Below are 13,499 nucleotides of genomic sequence, written 5' to 3'. Positions count from 1 at the left end.
ATATTTATATTTCCAGCTGTGTAATAACACTAGACAAAGAAGAGCATTGAAAAACTAATGCTATAGAGCATTTAGAATACTATTTTCATTGGCTGTTTCATAGAAGAAAATGCCTTACTACATGTTGTGGTGAGAGTACGACACCCTCTGACGAGAATAGGCGGGACCGCAACACATAAACAGTAGCAGCCTGACGTAGTCAGTAGTTCGTAGTTTGGTCGAGTTCATGTTGGGTTTTTTTTTGCTATTTTATTTTGTCCTTTTTTTTATCCCCGTGTGTCGCATGGTTGATTAATTGTTGAAGTTCTCCCGTAGGGGTGAACTTTGTCGTTTGGCCTAATTGTTGAATTGTTGAGTTGTTCCTTGCTGTTGTTTCTGCCTGTTATTTCTGTTTTCTTCCCCATTTATGGGTGCAGTTGTGGTGGAAGGGTAAGCGATGGAAGGCGAACCGGTTCAAGCCGGTAGCTGCGCTGCAGCAACTGGAAGAAGATTAACTGCGGACGTTCTGCGGGTTCGAGAGGTGGAAGAGGAGGAGGGGAGGTTGAAGCGGTTCAGTAGGCTTATTGAGAGTGATGGTACCGGCCTGAAGTTGACCCCGCCACAGGATTTGACAGCGAATGTAACCGAGCGAACGGTGGTGTATGATGCGCTGTCCACGGCACCAAAGGGGATTGAGGCAGCTGCTGTGGAAGCGTTGGAGGAGTGTCTGAAGGAGGTGGAGGGCCTCACAACTTTCTGTACCAGAGGTGGGGGTTGCGGCGCGGGGGAGGTTGAGTTCGTGATCGGGCTATATGATATGAACTGCACCACTGTGACGCTGGGGTCGCCGGTGTGGGTGCTGCTGCCGACTTGCTGTGGCAAACGTGTGACCGGAGTGGGAATCGGTAGGGTGCCCCCTGAGATTGATGAGGCGTGGATGGTGACAGCCATTATGTATGGCACTGTGAAGCAGGGGAAGGTTTTAGAGGTTGCAAGAACGACTGAGGTGGACTGATAGAGGTACGGCCTTGAGGTGGCGTTCCGGGTCGGTTTGCAGGATTTGCACAAGATTGCAGAGGAGGTCGTGTTACCTGAAGAATTGAGATTGAGAGTTGTACTATGCGCAAAGAGTTTTAAAAAAACAACAAGTGTTGCAGAAATTCCACAGCGGACACTCGGGAACGTCGAGGAGGAAAGTTTTGATGAAGAGTTACGTCTATTGGCCGATTATGGATCGAGACATCGAAAATTTTGTGAGTACTTATCGAGGTTGCGCGCTCGCGGCCAACGCCCTGTCGGTAAATATCAATCGTGGCCGGAGACTGAGAACCCATTGTTTAGGTTATATATCGACTATGCTGGATCTGCGCACAGTACTTACTATCTAATCGTGGCATACAGCTGTACAAAGTGGTCAGTGGTATGCAGGTGCAATAAAGCAATCGCTAAAACCTATAAAGTTCCTATATGAATTGTGTGTACCATACGGTGTTCTAGACACGTTAGTTTTTGAGAATGGAACGCAATTTTGGGGGTATTAATTCAAGAACTTCGGTAAGATGCATGCAATAAAGCATACTTTCACTCAACCCTACTATCCAAGGTCAAATGGGCAAGTAGAGAGTTTCGTGGACACGTTCAAAAATAGCGTTAAGAAAAGCTAAGATATAACTAAGTAATGACGAAGCACTAACAAATTTCTGAAGGGTATATAGAATAACCCTCAATCCAAATACAAATTCAGGAAAATTACTGGCAGAGTTGGTGCTCGCGAGAAGAATTAAATCGATTTTTGATAAGTTATTGCTATAGAAAAAAGATGTAATGGAAATACGAATATGATTATACTTAAGGGTACAGAAGCCACTGTGCCTATATGATAGAAAAAGATGCCAAATAGTCCAACCACTTCAAGATTCGCTTCAATGTACACAAGTTCAAAGCGGTAAAAGTGGACAAACCAAAAATTCATAAAATAATTCGGATAATCCTAGTTTGATCAACTTCTGTATAAGCATAATAACTCTTCCGTCATCAGTAGAATATAGCGAGTGTGATAAATAAAAATATGTATATATACCCATACAAATGCACACGTATAAACTCGAGTACATATAAATATCCACAAATATAGACGAATTGAATTTCGTGGTCCACCTCAACACGTGTGTATTTGGTCAAAATAGTGCAGAAGTAAATAAACTGTCCCAAAGTGAATGTGATACCTCTAAACATAATTAAAGGATAACATCGTTAAAAATTAATGAATTGTACAAGTGGCCAGCATTAAAAATACTTTAAGTAAAATCCATATATATATATATAAAATATAATTATATAGAATATAATTGCGTGTGTGTGTGTGTGTGTTGTGTGTGTGTGTGTGTGTGTGTGTGTGTGTGTGTGTGTGTGTGTGTGTGTGTGTGTTAGCAAAAGCATACAGGACAAACGGAGAAACTCACAGAATGTTGCCAAATACCTCACACAAAGACATGCAAACATATATACAGACAATGCATAGCTGCCTATATAGTATTTATGTTTTCGCCATCCATATTATTGAATAAATGTAACTAGGGTGTTAGAAACATTTACATTGCTAGAAATAAGAGTTAAACCGCTCTGATGCAGTAGTTAACGCACATGAATGAAAGCAAATAATACCATAATCGTCTGAAAAATGCCGATCCAGAATTCTCAATACTCACATCAGTTTCGGAAATTTTCATTGCTTCATCAGTTAAGACCACTCGATTGTTCGGTTCTTGTGCGCTAACTACAGCATAAGAACGGTTTAGTTCACATTTCTAGCAACATATGTATTTCCTAACACCCTAGTCACATTTAGTGACAATTATAATACTCCTTTTTGGTGAAATATTGCAAACTGCTGTTTATATTTATTTTATATATATACTTTAGTGAATCGCTCAATCATCCAGTAATTTGAATGACGAAAGCATAAATACTACTTATTAATTTCATATATATATAACATCTTATCTGGCCACCACAGTCCCCAGATCTCACTATTATTGAACATTTATGGTGCATTTTAGAAAAACAAGTAGGGATCGATATCCTCCGCATCAACACTACACACACTGGAGACTGTTTTAGATGAAGAATGGACAAAAATTCCTTTGTAAACAATTCAAACTTTGTAGGAGTTCATATCTCGTTGAATTCAAGCTGTAATTACTGCCAAAGGAGATCCTAACCCATATTAAAATAAATTTGTTTGAAATTTTAAGGTGTTTCCGGGACAATAATACCGGAAACACCTTAAAATTTCAAACAAATTTATTTTAATATGGGTTAGGATCTCCTTTGGCAGTAATTACAGCTTGAATTTAACGAGATATGAACTCCTACAAAGTTTGAATTGTTTACAAAGGAAATTTTGTCCATTCTTCATCTAAAACAGTCTCCAGTGTGTGTAGTGATGATGGTGGAGGATATCGAATCCCTACTTGTTTTTCTAAAATGCACCATAAATGTTCAATAATAGTGAGATCTGGGGACTGTGGTGGCCAGATAAGATGTTCAACTTCATTAGAATATTCCGTGTCCCATTCAGTAACAACTTTAGCTGTGTGAATTGATGCTTAAATAGTCTTCACTATTAATTCTGCCATGAAGGGAAACCATTGGGCCGGCGGATTTCCAAGATATAGACCCCACCACGATCATCTCAGATACTCCTCCATACTTAACAGTTGGAAGAAGGCAGTGTGGGTCAAATGCTTCTTTTGGCTGTCTCTACGCATATACTCGGTCGGTGGACGGAAATAAGGTAAAGGATGACTTGTCCGGGACAATAGCATTCTTCTACTGCTCTAGGGACCAACTCTGTAGGATTTTACTCCACTCTAAACGCTTTGCAACGTTTCTGTTTGAAAGTAGTGGTTTTCTGATTGAATCCCCCTGTGAAATCCGGCTTTGTGGAGTTCCCGGCGACCAGTCTTTATAGAAACTGGATTCTCAATGTGGTCATTAAGCTCTGCAGTAATTTTGGGAGCTGTACTTTTGTGATCCTTTCTAACGATTCGCGTAATAGTCCTAAGGTCCCTATCTGAAATTTTGGTCTTCTTCCTGAGATTTGTTTCGACGAGGAGATTTTTCCCTCTTTCTCAAAGGCTGTAATTACTTTCCAGACAGTATTTCTTGATACACCAAACATTTCGTCTGTTTTCATTACGCTAGCGCCTGCCACACGAGCACCAACAATTTGACTTCTTTGAAAGTCTGATAGACCTGTCATCTTAATAAATTTTAATTGCCTTTTTCTGATGATATCTGAAAAGAAACAGCAACTTTATATATTAAGCAACACTAATAAATCAAAAAACATAAAAAGAAACAAGTATTTTACGGTGGTATAGATATTTCAAAATTATGATGCTATGCTGCTAGGTGTTTCCATTATTTTTCCAACCCCTGTATATATATATATATATATATATATATATGTGTGTGTGTGTGTGTGTGTGTGTGTGTGTGTATGTATGTATATATATATATATATATATATATATATACACATATATAAGTACATGTATATGTATATATATATATACATACATACAGACATACATACATACATACATACATACATACATACATACATACATACATACATACATACATACATGCATATATACAGAGGGAGAGAAAGTGTGAGAGAGAGAGAGGTGACTTCTACTACAGCAGTATTTTGAATATAGGTTACGACTATTTCATGCTATGACGAGCCATTGAAATAAACATGTCAGGTATACCCAAATGTTATTGCTACACGCCGACAGGATCTTACAGAAAGCAAAAATAAAATCTGATATATGTACACAATTTACACATATTATATTGTACGCTTTGATTATTTAAAACCTAAAGTTTTAATGCGTATATTTCTCAACTCATTTTCCTCTATGTAATATTTACAGATTACTCAATATTACAAACAGGAGTCAGTGTAATCAACTATATTAGTGATATATATATGTTACTATATGTAAAGGTACACTTGATGGGAACTACATCAATTAATGGACACTATATCTATTGCATGTTCAATCTCGTCAGCGAATGAAATATCAATAAATGTTTGAACAACTTTTAATATATGATTAAAGAATGTGTGAGGAAGGACTATATAAGCGTTTGTCGCAGAAATATAACTTCTATGCTATGAAATACGAAACTGTTTCATTGAGAGGTTAAAATAATGAACGCATACATTAATAAGCTAATTTAATAATTTAATGCCTGAATATTATAATTTCCTACTTCCCTTATCCGAAATTACATTTGTGAATATATAAAATGAAATCAATGCATCCTCGAGAATGTAAAAAGTATGTACTAGGGTATCTATTTTATTGATTTCTCTTCACCCAGGAATTTCAAGTAGTCACACCTATGGTCGAAGACAGTCCAAATTGACCACCACATATATACATTTATATATAGAACTTCATTGTCCAATGTTGCTTTTTATTGTGATCTTAGAGAGATTAGGCTGCTATTTTTCGATTAGCAGAGCAATCATTAAAAGCTTGCAATCTTTGTCCTTTAACGCCTCAGAATTTAATTCCTAATCGAGACAATTTATTTCTCCAACACAATCTATGTTTTCGTTTTTGTCAAATTAAAGTATAGGTCTCTATGTATCACATTTAACATCATTGACACACAGGTTACTACTCTATTCATTTAAAGCTAACGTATTTTGAATGTGCTTTGTTAAACAGCACAAAATATATCGAAGAAAGATGAAAATCCGTCAAGCAGCGGCTAGCAAGAATACCAGGTGTATTTTAGTCTACTTAAAGCTTATCAATTGCGTGCATTGGAAGCCACCCACATTCTTAGAAGGAATTCGTCGCATTCTATGTATAGGAAACATTCACCAGTACTGCCAATAGCCGCTTCGCTGAACAAAATATCTGGTATACGCAATTCAAGCAACATTAAATCAAAATAGTCCTCTATGCATCATTGTCAGGTAGTAGGTTTTCTCGGCATACGTCAAGAGAGAAAAGCTCATGGACATTCTGTGTTTAAAACAATATATAGTGAAGTGAATCTGTATGCAGTGTGGGCAAGATGAATATATGTATAGAGATCACAATCAGGGATCAACGGGGAATGCAGGACCCAACATATGTAGTCTGTTGCACTCTATTATTGTATATTGTTCCATACTGTTCCTTTGCTAGTAACCTGAAATACATATTGCTTCTTGGTATCGTAGTACGATATTTTGATGATAAATATTACGTTGCCGTTTCCATACTTGGTAGCGTTTTGAAAATCTGGGTTCATGGAAAGCTTGCAACTGTGTATAAATTCTGTAGGATGTCTAAAATATTATCTGTATGACTATTGAAACGTGTTATCAACTGCATAAGAGTCTATATTTAGAAGCAACAGTGATGCCGGTGGTCTATGTAGAGAAGCCAGGCGTGGTAGACCCCATTGCAGTGACTCCTACCTACCGCCTACACAACTGAATCTTGTTTTGGCATGTGGTTCGCTGTAATCACAGACTATTGAATACGCTTAACTTCGCCGAAGTGCATTTGGCGATTTCAGTGGCCACTACCTGAGGAAATGTTTGCTTTTCTCGGATATATATTGTGTTACGTTCACTCAGGATGAATCCTGTAGTAATTTACCTGTCAGCGATGTATACATGACCCTCTCGAGTTCATTTCAGCATTAGCTTATATTTTATATATAGGTTATATATATATATATATATATATAATATATATATATATATATATATATATATATATATATATATATATGTATATATATATATATATATATACATATATATATATTATATATATTATATATTTTATATATATATTATATATTTATATTATATATTTAATATATAGGTTATATTTTCTAATTTGGCCCAGTGACTGGCAAAGGTCATGTTAGAACTCGTTACTCTAGAAAAATCCAATGTAAAGTAAATTGAGAGAAATGTAACTGCATTTCATGCACGTTCAACAGTCACTCACATGCTTTGCTTTCTATTTCCAGTGTGTCATTAATTTACATTTTACAAGAGGAAAATATGTATGCCGTGGTGTTGATACTCTTATCAACAACATTAGCTTTGCAAATGAAGTAGGTTGACCTCAAGATGTTAATCGATACTAGAACTCAGGCATTCTAATTCTTCAACGACCAGCTCCTCACTCTAATTGCAATAATTTCAGAAGTAAAACAGAATGCTACTTTCAAACTAGAATAATAAACGGAAACCATTCAATGAAAGCTGTTATCTACAAAACAGCACTAAACATTCATTCTCTACGCCAATGCTATCTACAAACCAGCAAGCACTAAACATCCATTCACTATGTCATTGATTTAACAACAAAAATATGATTATGCCATAAATTTCAAAGAATTGAAACGAAATTTTATCTTTTGAAATAATAATGTCTAAAGGAAAAAATCATTAAAATTAATTGACTGAAGAAGCAAAGTTAATATAGAATAAAATAGAATAAAATACGATAGAGTAAAATAGCACTTTGAAATGAAAGAACGTTGCAATGAACAAGTTTCGTAATTATGATTTCTTTTACTTCAAACAGATACTCATCAGTGTGTTATAACAATTGTTTTCATGAGAGAAATTGAAAAACCACATTGATATGAACTAGACTGGGAGCAGCTGGAGGCAAACCAAGACAAAAGAGATCGAGAGCATAGTATAATGCATGCTAGAATATAACACTAGTTTCTATTGTGTTCTCGAAATAGCTACCCCTCTCAAGGTAAATGGCTGTGCCACCGTTTGAACGATGTTGTAAAATAAGTGAGAGAGCACTTAAAAGGTCACCCAATTTGCTACAAATTAACAGTTGAATTATCTCAAAGCTAAATGTACTATCGTCTTAAAAGAAAAGGATAGCATTGAGCATTATATTTCAAATTAAATGAAGGAAAAGAATGACTTCGATTAAATGTCCGAGCAATCAGCAAAGATACGAGGTTAAGCAACAACTTAAAACCTTACTTCTAGTCACTATAAATCCTTGGGTATGCGGGTATTTTCTGTGAATATGCAGGTATTTTGAAAATACCTCTCGGAGTAATGACCGTGCTCTGTAAAGTTACAGGCTGGCCTTTGGTAATGCAAAGCACTCATTCAGCCAGCCTGCCAGAGATACGGTGACGTGATGGCTTGCAAGGTGGATGATTGTGAATAGGTACTGGAAGAGCTCAACTGAGCCAGCGGTGCTTCTTACATTGATGCAAAGCGGATGAATCCTAGCTCAACGGTCATGATCAATAAGCACTCTCAAGAGAGTTACTTCAACGTATCTACAGAGGTAGCATTCATAGTTGTGTAATTGACTAATGAACGATTCACTATGACTAAAGCTACCATTTCATAATAAGGGAAATAGATGGTGAGAGAGAGAGAATCACGGGAATTAGCGAAAGCAGTAAAAAAAAAATCTTTACAAAATCCAATTTTTTTTTATTATTTGAGGATCCTTTTATTTCATGCATATTATTTGAAAACAAAAAAAAACCTGATGTTCGATAAACAGCATTTTATTGCTTCACATTTTTCTCATGAAATGGTAATTTTGCATTTTAAATTTAGAAATATTCTATCTAGTTTTTATTTACAGATATATAACTGCAAGTAAGGGACGGTATGAACGATTTAGAAGAAAATTTTTTAATATGTTAAAAACAAATGCAAAGCTCCAATATCTACTATAACTGTCAAAAGTAATTTACTTCAGCATATACAGGGTTTGGATAAAGTAATGGAAACACCTTAAAATTTCAAACAAATTTATTTTAATATGGTGTAGGAGAGCTTTTGGCAGTAATTACAGCTTGAATTCAACGAGATATGGACTCGTAGAAAGTTTGAATTGTTTACAAAGGAATTTTTGTCCATTCTTCAGCTAAAACAGTCTCGAGTTTTTGTAGTGATGATGGTGGAGGATATCGACTCCTTACTTGTTTTTTTAAAATACACCATAAATGTTCAATAATATTGAGATCCGGGGACTGTGGGGGTCAGATAAGATGAGTAACTTCACTAGAATGTTCCGCGTGCTATTCAGTAACAACTTTAGCTGTGTGAATTGGTGCATTATCATCCCGAACGATTGCTTTTCCCTTTGGAAACAGTTCCGCAAACATAGGATGAATTTGATCAGATAAAATACTTAAATAGTCTTGGCTATTCATTCTGCCACGAAGAGAAACCTTTGAGCCGGCGAATTTCTAAGATATAGCCCACTCCCTAGATCATCACCGATCCTCCTCCATGTTTAACAGTTGGAAGAAGGCAGTCTTGGTCAAATGCTACTTTTGGCTGTCTCTACATGTATATTCGGCCGGTGGTCGGAAATAAGGTAAAGGATGAGTCGTCCGAGAAAATATTCTTCTACTCCTCTAGGGACCAACTCTGTAGGTTTTCACTCTACTCTAAACGCTTTGCAACGTTTGTGTTTGAAAGTAGTGGTTTTCTGATTGAATCCCCCTGTGAAATCCGGCTTTGTGGAGTTCCCGGCGAACAGTTTTTATGGAAACTGGATTCCCGATGTGGTCATTAAGCTCTGCAGTAATTGTGGTAGCTGTACTTTAGTGATCGTTTATAACAATTCACGTAATAGTTCTACGGTCCCTATCTAAAAGTTTTGGTTTTCTTCTGGATATTTGTTTCGACGAGGAAGCTTTTCCCTCTTTCTCAAAGGCTGTCATTACTTTCGAGAGAGCACTTGTTGATACACCAAATATTTCGTCTGTTTTCGTTACATTAGCGCTTGCCATACGAGCACCAACAATTTGACCTCTTTGAAAGCCGATAGGTCTGTCATTTTAATGAATTTTAATTACCTTTTTCTGATGATATCTAAAAAAGAAACATAAATTTTAGCAAAACAAATTAAGCCACACTAAGGATAAATCAAAAATCATAAAAATAATCAAGTTTTTTTAGATATTTCAAAATTATGATTCTATGATGGTAGGTGTTTCCATTATTTTGTCCAACTCCTGTAGGTTATTTAATAAGTATTTCCCAATATTCCAGACGACAGTTCCATTTCCTTTTGCAAATGACAAAATTTCTAAACTAAAGATTCACTCATTGATCCATTTGTATTATGATGAAAATGTAATCAAAACCGTTTGTCCTGGTTTAAACATATTTCTAAACAATTAGAACAAGGAACGTACCAATTATCAACAAGCCACCTTAATTCATAACATCTTAAATAAGATGATGACTATAACAAATAATATGTCTCTTCAACCCACTGCATCTTTTTCTGCATTCTCCTTAACCACTAATATAGTTCCTGTAAAGACCAGTCTAAAAGTAAATTTGCTTCCCTTATGCACGAATAAGGGAAGCAATATTAATTTTAAACTCGTCTTTACAGCAATTTTACTGTTAGACTGATAATCACCCTTCAATTACTTCGCTTTTATTAAGTTTATCAAACTTAGCTGTTACTTGTCTATGGACCATATATCAGTGTTTGACTTTTTCTATTTTAATATTTGTTCAATGGAGTCTATGGACTTCAGTGTAGCAAGCCCTGTTTACCACCTTGACACAAACATATCTACTGTATCTAAGAATCACTCTAGCCTTTTACACTCAAGTCTCTCTGCATAGACCACCAGCATCACTATTATTTCTAAACATACAGTCTCTTAAACAGTTGACAACATGCTTCATTATATTTTAACCTATATTATACAGACTTAATATTCGCACAGTCTATAGTATTTATTCCCAATTTCAGTGTCTATGAACACAGACTGTGAAAACACTATCCAAAATGGAAAGGACAACGTGACATTTGCCATTAAAAAGACAATATTACAAGACGTGGCTGTGTGATAAAAAGCTTGCTTCCCAACCACAAGGTTCAGGGATCAGTCCCACTGCGTGGTACTTTGGGCAAATGTCTTCTACTATAGCCTCGAGTCGACCAAAACCTTGCCAGTGTATTTGGTAAATGGAGTCTGAAAGAAGCATGAGCTATATACATGTGTGGTTGTGCGTGTGTGTGAGTATTTGTGTCTGTGTTTACCCCACTATCGCTTGACAACCGACGTCGGTGTGTTTACACCTCCGTAACTTAGCGGTTGGTAAAAAAAAGGCCGATAGAATAAGTATAAATATCACAAAGAATAAGTCCTGGGATTGATTTCTTCGACTAAAATAATTTTAGGTGGTGGCCTCAGTTAAATGACTGAAACAAGTAAAGGAATAAAGGGATATAAAGGCACTATATGCATTTCAGGTTCCAAACACATCAACAATATCGATAATATTCTGCAAAACACTACAAATACTGGGTTCTATATTCCCCGGTGATCTCCGATTGTGACCACACCGCTTCCAATGATTATGCCTTTGTGAGGTATCGATAAATTTCTCCAAAAACAGCGGCCCCTTACAAGCTGGAGGAAGACATGGTTAGTTAACCTGAACCCAGTGCATGACTAAGATTTTATCGATTACAGAATGATGAAGAGCAAAGCTGACTTCAGTGGAATTCCAGCTCAGGACTTATGACAAGGAACATGGCATTCACGCATTGACACATTGCTACAAAGTCTAACTTGACAGGATTTGATCTTTATATTACATAAATAATTACTACTAACAATTTTGATATCGTTCTATGATTCTTGCCATCCATCATTGTGTCATTATTGATTCCTAGAACTGAACCAAGGTGGCCCATTTTATGGAGGTGTATAGTTGCTGAGATTGTTCCCTGTACTTCAAGAATATTTAGGGTATCAAAGCCAGGAGGATGAAAAGTGAGGTATGTTGCGGTAGGATTTGAACTGACAATGTAAAGGTACATATCTAATTACTACAAATAGCTCTTTCGAGTACAAAATAGCTTCTGCCATTTCCTGATCTTATAAGTAGTATAAACATTGATTGAATGATAAACTAGTTTAGGCATACAGCGAAATATAACGTTGCTTTAACTGTAGTTGAACGTGTACTCTAAGTCTTAATGAGTTCTCGGTTCACTATTAAAATATACTGTAGGTGAAAAATCTTCCGACCGAACGAATCTATAATCTGGCTGTGATTGTCATTTCTATTGTACATTTTATGTTTTGATATCTATTTATATTACTAACTTCTTCGAAAAAGACATCAAAGTCATAATGCCACTCTCAGCTCTCTTAGACTTCCCTACTACCAACAATTAACAATGAGTAGCTACTGTATCACGTCTCATAAATACAGTGTAAGAGATACACAGGAAGTCAACCCCATAAACTGATATTCTGCTTCTTTTAAATATGTCGGAATGGTATTCTTTCTCGTTATGTCAATCGAATCCATCAATCAAATATTCAACAGCGAGTGAACTACCATCATATGATGTGTGGAGAAAACGATTAACTGCCGTAAAAAGCAAGACTGGTTGTTATAATAGCTTTGCTGAACTAAATGAAGCTACGATCTCTCATTAGTTATTGGAAAACGAACAAACAACATTTAAGCATCTGAAATGATCCCCTCTTTGAGAGAGGGTGAGAAAGTTTGAGAGAAAGCGAGAGAGATAGAGAGGATGTTAAATCAACAATCAATATTGTAATATTCTTCCACATGGAAAGGATACCGTATCTGTGTCTGCTTCATTAACCTAAAATGTCGCAATCAATGCTGTTAAACTACCAGTTCCGTATCAATGGGAACAGATTAGAGCTGTGTGTATTGATCTCTCATCAATTCCAGCGTATTGATTCCCAACAAAAATCAGTTAATGTCGAGTTCTTTATAACTTAAAAGGTTGAGTTTTATAGGAAAGCATCTTTTAGACGTTGGCTCAACTCCGGTTTATTGCTAGCGCAGATTTCACCGACCCCAAAGGAAATGAAAAACAAGCTTATTATTCTTCCCCTTTCTCCTACATCACCCTAAACCTATTAAATAATATTGATATCTATCTTGTGACCAACGTTGTTATGCAAAACCTAAAATCCATGCAAGCAGATAATACAACATAGTTTAAAGTTTCTCTTGACTTCCCCATCCACCGCAGTACACAAACCTCAACAACCTTTTTTTACCGAGATAAGAAGGAAGAAACCATTATTGATTTTTAATATTGGCACATAACCAAACATCTATAACCAATAGCTATAATCGATATGAATCGACTTCACTAATGTCTGCCACTTCAACTCAAAGAAAGAGTGAGTGAATGTGTATTTGTGAGAAAATCTGTCTATGTGGGCGAATCTGTCTTTAGGCTGGTGTATGTGTGGGTATTTATCTGTGTGTGTGTGTGAGTTATTTTAAGTGAATGTGGTTTGTGGATGAATGTGTGTGGATTTGTAAGTGTATGTATGTGTGATGTGTGCATAAATGTGCTCGCATTTGAGTCTGTGTGGATGATTGTGTGTGTATTTTTAGCGAATGTACGTGCATTTATGAAGATGTAGATTTACGCGTATATATATCAGTG

This window comes from Octopus sinensis, linkage group LG7, assembly GCF_006345805.1.
Source record: "Octopus sinensis linkage group LG7, ASM634580v1, whole genome shotgun sequence".
NCBI classification, from domain to species: domain Eukaryota; kingdom Metazoa; phylum Mollusca; class Cephalopoda; order Octopoda; family Octopodidae; genus Octopus; species Octopus sinensis.
Note: the sequence above shows the minus strand (reverse complement) of the source record.